The sequence below is a fragment of the Lathyrus oleraceus genome, chromosome 7 (genome assembly GCF_024323335.1).
Source record: "Lathyrus oleraceus cultivar Zhongwan6 chromosome 7, CAAS_Psat_ZW6_1.0, whole genome shotgun sequence".
Taxonomy (NCBI): domain Eukaryota; kingdom Viridiplantae; phylum Streptophyta; class Magnoliopsida; order Fabales; family Fabaceae; genus Lathyrus; species Lathyrus oleraceus.
Genome location: NC_066585.1, coordinates 188565530 through 188575347, shown reverse-complemented (window position 1 = coordinate 188575347; position 9818 = coordinate 188565530). Strand labels below are relative to the sequence as shown.

At 39.3% G+C, this 9818-nt stretch overlaps 1 non-coding gene across 1 annotated transcript; it reads left to right on the top strand.

Annotated features, from left to right (window-relative positions):
- Positions 1 to 8885: 8885 nt before the first annotated feature.
- Positions 8886 to 8992, top strand: LOC127109259 (small nucleolar RNA R71). Its single transcript, XR_007796588.1, has one exon. It is a non-coding gene; the product is annotated as a small nucleolar RNA R71 (small nucleolar RNA).
- Positions 8993 to 9818: the final 826 nt, after the last annotated feature.

The window sequence follows — 9818 nt, the reverse complement described above, 5'->3', positions numbered from 1 at the left end:
TTTCTTAGAGACATTTCATCACGCCTTGAAATGTTTCTAATGCGTTGACATCTATCACATTTGACAATGCAAACATAGACATCACGCCACATGGTAGGCCAGAATAAGCCATCTTGAAGAATCTTGGCGTATGTCTTAGAGGTGCTCGCATGTCCACCATAAGGTGCAGAATGACAATGCTTGATAATACTATTTACCTCTTCTTCTAGAATGCAACGGTGAAAAATGCCATCTTTACCCCTTTTGAAAAGGAGCGGTTCGTCCCAATAGAAGTTTCTCACATCGTGGAAGAATTTCTTCTTGCGGTGGTGTCGCATCCGCGAAAAACAACCGGCGGGAAAAAAGCAAAACAAATAGAGCCGCCACCGTGCGTTATTTATCCCAAAAGAGGGAAAGGAAACGCTCGAAGTAAACCTGGAAAAGACATGGTCTCGCGACCAAAGAGAGATGGGATCGGGAGTCGGTTATGCGAAGGGAAGGTATTAGCACCCCTACGCATCCGTCGTACTCGACGGGATCCACGCTCAAAAGAATAGAAGAAAGGTTGCTAAACACTGCTCACAAGCTGCACACACACACAAGAAAGAAACATAGATGGAATAAGAGGGGAACGGGCTCGCTAGGATATCGCATCCTATGCCTACGTATCTCATCTGGAATGAGAATCAGAGCTACCGTAGTTCGGCTCACGCACGCCGAAACAAAACCAACACAGGAAACCGACTGCCAATCGCTGGACTTACGTCATACTCCACACAAACAGGCAAACATGGAAACCGAACGCCAATCGCTGGACTTACATCAGACTCTGAACCAACCAACACACACAGGAAACCAACTGCCAATCGCTGGACTTATGTCGGACTCCAAACACACACAAAAGGGGTAACCGGACGCTGAGTTGTCAAAAGCAACAAAGAAGTTGAACAAACAAGCTAACAGGGAGTCTGGTACTCGAGCCTGCTAGCTGTCAAGCAAACACACACAAAAGAAAGGAAAAGGGTGCCCGGAGAGATCTCGTACGATCTCCTGCCTACGTACCTCATCTGGTATGAGGATCAGGGCGACGTAGTTCCCCTTAACAGGGAAAGAACTTCTAACCTAACCAGAGACTGGGAAATGACAAACTAGAAGGGAGCCTGACTCGAGCCTAATAGTTATCATGTAATCCACAATGGTCCTAGGTTGAGGTTTCTATCTAACTTGCACAGGGAGCAAGCTATCCTAAACAACACAGTCAAACAACACAAGCACAATAAACAATCACACACACTATATGCAATCAATTGGGCTCATACAAGGTTAGGCTGCAAAAGCAAGCCAACTGGAATCGGGTGTAGTTAGCTCTTAACCCTAACATTGAGAGTTAGGGTGAAGCAGATGAAATGGGAAGTGAGGGTAAGACCTCACAGCTCTTATCCCTGGCCTGGGAGAGCTTGACTCAAAATAGAAGATGTGGGAGTTCAGAAAGTTGGAACTCTTCTCCACAGATGACTGACACAACATAGATCTTGGGCTATTATCCACAATGCATCAACACAAGGTGTGTGAGCAAAGTGAATGACACACTGAGTAGCAGGAGATGGATTACACATCTCTTTTATCTGCCAATTGCCTCATAAGAGGACTTTTTCCTGCTTGGCACAAAAGTAAACAAACACAAGCATTGCCTCTTAAGGAGGGCTTCAGACAGGTGCCTGCCCACATAACAGGACAGGTCTTCCAGACTACATGAAGTCAAAGGAATTATACCTCAATGGTTAAGAAACCAAGCAAAAGCAAGTTCAAAGTGAACTTAAGCAACTTATGTACCTGAAAACAATCTAAACAAATCAGTTCAACTGTACAGACAAACAGACAACAACTAATATCAAACAGTCAAACCCAATGAGCAAAGGCATAAGCCACAAGTCAAACTCAAATGAGTTAACAACCCTACAAAACACACAAGGTTAGTAGTCAAAAGTAAACATCAAAAGCTCAAGTGATAGAGCATCATCAACTATGGAACTTGAATGCTCAACCTGAAATCAAAGCTCAACCATAAGCAACTAACCACTAGGTCAAAGCCTAGGGTCAAAGGTGGAGCAAAAATTTAAAACAGAAGCTGAAATTTAACATGAATCAACTTCAAACAATCAAGAACACACTCCAAAAGGTCCCATATCAATATTAATTACCAAATCCATTTCATGAACCAAATATGGCAAGGTATGCACATTGTGACCACATTGTGACATCAGAATGAACAAATGCACATTAAATCAAAAATGATTCAAATAATCTTGGAAAAATTGATGAGTAAACAGGACATACAACATGATCATCACACAAAAAATTAGAGGCATTGGACATCATTAGGCATGGCAATCACATAGCATAAGTCAAGACAAGCACAACAAGCACATGTGTGACACCAATTGTCACACCAACTTAGCATAGGCATAAAACAGAGATGGATCATGGTAAAAACCTCAAACCAAAGCCAAAACAACATTCAACATGTCTAGAAATAGTGTGCAAAATTTCACAAGCATAGGATAATCCACAAGCATTTCATGATCAAATGAAATTCAAGGCAATGTAAAAGCTCACATATGACCATCCAGAATGAAAAACCTCAATTAAATCATAAATGATCCCAAAAATTCCAACAAAAATCATGCTCATTCACAACATTCATATCAAGCATCATACAAAAAATCAAGACATTTGGAATTCATTTGGCATGGCAAATTCATCAATCAAGTTGAACATCACAAGGTGTGACACAAATTGTCACACCTACCTTAACATGATCATAAAACAGCAATGACATATGGTAAAAATACCAAATCAACACCATGATTCCAAGCAACATGTCTAGTTTCATCGTGCAAAATTTCATAGGCATTGGATAAGAATCAAGCATTTCACAAAGGATATGGCAAAGCAAGGTACAAAATGCACACATGTTCAAGTCTCCTAGCACCAAAAAATATTCAACCATGCACAATTTGTGGAAAAATGATCAAAAAATAATAGACAAAAAATGCAACACAATGCAAAAAATTGGAATGGATTTGGATGATTTTTCAATTTTAAATGAATTTTGGAAGTTGAGAAAAAATTAAAAAAATGCATGTGAAGCATGTATGGAAATGCATGGAAGGAAAGTGAGAAAATAGCATGGCATTTGGAATATTGATGTAGCTGGGAATCGAACAGGGTGAGGATTCAAATAGTGGCGCGATGAAGCATGAAACTCAGCGTTTCATTTAATACGTGGCCGGTCAACAAAAGTCAAAGCGCGCGCGAGCCAATAGGAAGCATGCATGGGAAGTTTCATGGACCAATCAGATTAAACCCTAGAATGAACATAAGGAAACGGTTTTGTGTGGTAAAAAACAGATCAAAGCGTGGCCAAAGCTTCTGAACTTCATCTTCTTTAAAACGCAGCCAGGACATGAACAGTGGAGCTTCATCATCATCAAGAACAAATGTTCCAGATCTTAAAATTAAGCACATGCACGCATAGCATAAACATCACAGATCATGAATCAAGCATTGATTAAGCATGGATCATCACACATCAAGTGAATCGAGCAAAACAAATTTCATCATCAAACCTTTAATCTACCATATCTAACACGATAATGCATGGAAATTAATGATTCGAAGCTCAGAATGATCACAACAACAAGATCTACAACATTAGCATAGCATAATTGAGAATTAAGAGAATCAATTTTGTGACCTCTTGAAGTGCAGCTTTGGATTTTGATGGATTCAAGCCTTGCAATGCTCCAATGTTCTTCTACAATGCTTGTATGGTTGATTGGAAGAGATATCGAGGCTCAATCGTGCTTGCATTCAACAGAATTTGATTTCACCATTAATGCTTCCAAGCTTCAAGATGCTTCAATGTGCACGAATTCTCTTGGTTCCAAGTCCAATAATGATCAATGATGCTTCAGAATGATGAATTAGGCAAAGGAAATGGATCTTGATTGAAGAATTTGAGAGAAAATTTGAGAGAAAAAAGTGTGAAAAATTTTTAGATCTGAAAATTGTGATTGTTGTTAGCTGAAAACAGTTAGGTTTAGGCTTATATAGGTCATTTTAATCCAGTTCTTAATCATGTTTAGCCAAATGTTAAGTGAATTAGCAAGAATGTGGTGCATATGCAAATTAGCAATTTCACCCTATGCATGAAAATGCATGGTGAACAGTGCACGGGAATGCTTCAAATTCACTTCAAATTCTGTCTTGGAGCCAATGGAAGTGATGAAATGTTCAAATAATGCATCATTTTTAAATTCCATAATTTCCCTCCAAAAATCAAATCAAATGGCAAATGTTCGTGTGATGATATTTCATGTCATGTAATGCAAGATTTGGAAACTATAGGTCAAAAGAAGAATGTACAAAAAAGAGCCATCCAATTTGGAGCTTTGGTTGAGAAGTTATGCCCACTTGAATCTTCAAGTACACTTGGCCATGTTTTGATCATATCTCCTTAACCACACATGAGAAATTGATGATCTTGGACTTTTTGGAAATGGGATAAAAAGATCTACAACTTTCATGTTCAACAAAATTTCATTTGAAGCTTTCTTGATGATGTAATCTTGAGTTGAAAACCTTTCCATTTTTGGCAAGTTTGAATTATAGGTCACTTTCTATTTTTGGCAAGTTTTGATCTGACCTTAAATTCTTCAATGTTGATGTTTGAAATGTCAAATGAAACTTGTTTGAACATGAATGAAGTATTTCTAGCCACTTCCCACCTCCAAATCCAACAGTTGACTTGCAGTTGACTTTTGTGATTGATAGATGACTTGGCCATGCATAGATGATTTTGAGCCTCAACCACTTGATGAAATGGCTCCACCATGAAACCCTAGCTTATACAAGCTCCATAAAATCATATGATGATCTCCATCTCAATAAAGACCCCATCTCCTGGAAAAACCCTGATTGGCATAATGCAACTGATTAGGGTTGACCAGAGGTCAAAACCCTAATCCCAAGGAAACTGATTAGGAATAATGAAATCTTTGCTAAGGACATAGCCATGAGGATGATGATGATGTACCATTTCAACCAAGATAATACTCAACCTCCTTGAGGAACCAAGAAACCCTAATTGAAGCACAGACCCTCAGATGATGGGTGATCAATTCAATAAGACCCTCAGGCTTGCATCTCTCAACCTCTCTATCTTCTGAGAAAGACCTAGGAGGATGACTTGCTCATTTCTCACATGATATGAAAATATGTAATGCCTAATGTCCTACAAAATGAAATGCAATATGCTAAGCTAGTCCCAAAAGAGGAGGGCAAATTTTGAGGTGTTACAGGTGGTAGTCAAGATCAGGGGGTACTATATCAGCAGCTAGGTAATTAACGAAGTCTGCATACCAAGGTACGTTAATTATTACTAAGGAATTTTGGGGGTGCTCATCAGGGTCTAGGTTATTATCTTCAATGATTTCTACTCTAACTATCAGTCTATCATAGGCAAAATCATCATTTATGGGTACTAGTTCTGGTTTTAGATGTTCTAGCCTAGAGAGGTGATCGGCTACTACATTTTCAGTGCCTTTTTTATCTCTTATATCTAAATCAAACTCTTGTAGTAATATAATCCATCGGAGTAACCTGGGTTTGGCATCTTTTTTACTTAATAGGAAACGAATGGCAGCATGATCAATATAAACTATAATTTTTGCTCCTACTAGATAAGATCTAAATTTGTCTATAGCGAAAACTACAGCGAGTAATTCTTTTTCAGTTGTTGCGTAGTTAAGTTGGACAGCGTCTAGGGTTCTACTGGCATAATAAATTGCATGTAATTTTTTTCTTTCCTTTGTCCTAGAACGGCTCCAACTGCATAATCACTAGCATCACACATTATCTCAAAAGGTTCCGACCAATCAGGCGGTTTCATAATAGGTGCAGAGATTAATGCTTGCTTTAAAAGATTAAATGCGTCATTACATTTTTCATCGAAAATGAATTCAACATATTTCATTAAAAGTCCAATTAAAGGTTTAGTTATTTTGGAGAAGTCCTTGATAAAACGCCGATAGAATCCAGCGTGTCCAAGAAAGCTTCGGACTTCTCTGATATTTTTATGGGGTTTTAGGTTTTCTATAACTTCTATTTTAGCTCTATCTACCTCTATACCTTTTTCGGAAACTATATGTCCTAAAACTATTCCTTCGGTCACCATGAAATGACACTTTTCCCAGTTTAGCATGAGGTTCACCTCCACGCATCTCTCCAGGATTTTCTCAAGGTTAGCAAGGCAATTGTGGAAATCAAATCCGTAAACCGAGAAATCATCCATAAACACTTCTATGATACCATCTAGGTAATCTGCAAAGATTGACATCATGCAGCGTTGGAAAGTGGCTGGGGCATTACAGAGGCCGAATGTCATTCGTCTGTAGGCAAAAGTTCCATAAGGGCATGTAAAGGTAGTTTTTTCTTGATCTTCGGATGGATAGGTATTTGGAAGAATCCAGAGTATCCATCTAGATAGCAGAAGTAAGAGTGTCTGGCTAGACGCTCCAACATCTGGTCTATAAATGGTAAGGGGAAATGATCCTTCCTGGTTGCTTTATTTAATTTTCTATAATCTATACACATCCGCCACCCCCCCTCTAATCGTTTTTCTACATGTTCGCCTTTATCGTTTTGCACGACTGTGATGCCTCCCTTTTTAGGTACTACATGCACATGGCTCACCCACTTACTATCCGAGATCTGGTAGATTATACCTGCCTCAAGTAACTTAAGAACTTCCTATAGGGTTTATTCTTCTCTGATGTTCTCTAGAGGGTTTTGAATCTTCTTCGAGCGAAATCCGATGCATGCATACTGATGGGCTTATACCTTTCAGGTCAGAGATATTATATCCTAAGGCTGAGGGATATCTTCGTAAAACGTCTAAAAGTTGGTTCGTTTCCTCTTGGCTCAAGGTAGCACTGACTATGATTGGACGGTTCATCTCTTCATCGAGGAACTCATATCTCAGGTTCTTAGGCAGTTCCTTAAGTTCTAAGGTTGGTTTCTTAGGGCATGGCATAAGATCTGGGGTAAGGGATAAACATTCGTAAAGGTTATCATCGATGTAGGGTTTCTTAAAGTCATAATCTTCCATTATGAGGGTTGATGGTAACTTAATTGTTTTTATAATTTCTTCTTGTTCTAATTCTCTAACACATTCATCAATGATATCTAAGGCATAACACGCGTCTCCCATCACAGGTGCCATAAGAAATTTCGAAAGTATGAATTCTATTTTCTCGTCACCTACCTCAAAGGTCAACTTTCCTCTCTTGACATCTATTATGGCTCCTGTAGTCGATAAGAATGGTCTACCTAGAAGGATTGGTATATCATTGTCCTCTTTGATGTCCATGACAACAAAATCAGTAGGGATAAATAACTGACCTATCCTAACAGGGACATCTTCTAAAATGCCTATTGGGTACTTGACAGATCTATCGGCTAACTGAAGTGACATCTTAGTAGGTTGTAATTCTCTTAAGTTTAACCTCTCACAAACTGCTAAAGGCATTAAGCTCACACTAGCTCCTAAGTCTAGAAAAGCCTTTTCGATGACATGACTTCCCAAAAGACAAGGAATGGAGAAATTTCCATGATCATTATCTTTCTTTGCTAATTTGTCCTCGGAAATAGCATTACATTCCAAAGGCTTCGGATCGTCAAGTCTACGTTTGTTGGTAAGGATGTCTTTGAGAAACTTTGCATAAGAAGGTATTTGGGTGATGGCTTCTGTGAAAGGGATTTCTACACGAAGTTTTTCTATAACTTTGATAAACTTTTGATACTGGTTATTGATCTGGGTTTGTTTGAGTCTTTGGGGATATGGTATAGGTGGTTTATATGGAGGGGGTGGTACGTAAGTGGTATCTTTAGGTTCTTCTCCTTTTTCTCGACCTTCCTGGTTTTCAGATTCCTCTGGTTCCTTTATTTCGTCTGGGAGCTTGGTATATTCCTTAGAAGTTTTAGGTTCACTCAATCTTGGGTTTGGTGGCTCATCATAAGCTTTCCCACTTCGTAGGGTAATGGCATTGGCTTGTCCTCTCGGATTTTGTTGAGGTTGTCCAGGGAATTGTCCTCCAGGTGTGGTTTGAGGGGCTTGGTTTAAAGCTACCTGAGTGATCTAGGTTTCAAGCATCTTAGTATGATTAACTATTTGGTCAACCTTGGTTCCTAACTGAGTAATCAATTCGTTAACATGAATGTTTTGGTTCATGAACTCCTTGTTTTGTTGGGTTTGAGTAGTGATAAAATTTTCCATAATTTTCTCAAGGCTCTGCTTTGGTGGCACAGGTTGCATAGGTTGATTTGATCTTAGGGCTTGATAACTAGGTCTTGGAGGTGTATTATTTTGGATAGGGTTATTGTTCTTATAGGAGAAATTCGGGTGATTCCTCCATCCAGGGTTATAAGTATTCGAGTATGGGTTCCCTTGGGTGTAGTTCACTTGCTCGGAGTGGGTTTCATTTAACAGACTGCATTCTGCAAATTGGTGTCTTTTGGTTCCACATATCTCACAATCCGACGAGACTGCAGCTACAGTATTCGGGTTTATGCACATATGCTCGACCTTAAGGGCTAATGCGTCCATTTTAGCTTGCATCATGTCTATAGAGCTTAGTTCATGCACTCCTCCTCGGGCTTCCTTCTTCTCTACTGTCGCTCGTTCGACTCCCCATGATTGATGGTTTTGAGCCATGTCTTCGATGAGGGAACTAGCTTCAGGGTAAGGTTTGTTCATCAGAGCACCGCATGCGGCAGCATCAATGGTCATCTTTGTGTTGTAATGAAGTCCATTATAGAAGGTTTGAATGATTAACCAATTTTCTAAACAATGATGTGGGCATGCTCGTAACAACTCTTTATATCTCTCCCAATCTTCGAACAACGATTCTCCTTGGTTCTGGGTAAATCTAGTTATATGGTTTCGAAGAACGGCGGTCTTACTCGGGCGAAAGTATCTAGCAAGGAATACTCTTCTAAGGTTATCCTAAGTCGTAATGGAATTGGGTGGAAGGGAATCTAACCACGATAGAGCTTTATCTCTGAGGGAAAAAGGGAATAATCTTAAACGTATTGCCTCAGGAGAAGCTCCATTGGTTTTAAAAGTGTCTGCTAATTGAAGAAAGATTTTTAAATGTTGGTTTGGGTTCTCAATAGCGAGACCTGCAAATTGTCTCTGTTGTACTAGTTGCAACAGGGATGGTTTAAGTTCGAAATTGTTAGCTGGTATGGTTGGGTTTACTATACTAGAACTAGGTTCTTCGTTAGACGGTTGAGCGAAATTCTTAAGAGGTCTTTGGTTTTGATCTTCGGCCATAGCTCTCTTAATCCTATGAAAGAATAAACGTGCGCGAGCGTAACGTTCAGGTTCTGCCAGAGGATATACTAAGCTTAAACTTTCGGTGCTGCGAGTTCTTCGCATTGACCGGCGGGGAATAACCTAAGTCTAAACGATATAACAACAGGAAAATGAAATTTGACGAAATTGGTCCAAAGGCAACGGCGCCAAAAACATGATGCGTGCTTTTCGCAAGTGTACGAACGCGTCAGAGTAATATAAAAGATTGTCGAATCCACAGAGACCAAGTGTCAATCTATCGTTATCTGTTGTTATGGTGTTTATCAAAGGCAATCAAAATAGGTGTTTTTAGAGTGTGCAATGAAAAGTAAAGTATTGAATAAAGTTCAATTAATAAAGACAGGGTCGAATGTAATTCACATAATCAATTAATAATCCAAGTACTTGCTAATAGAGCTAC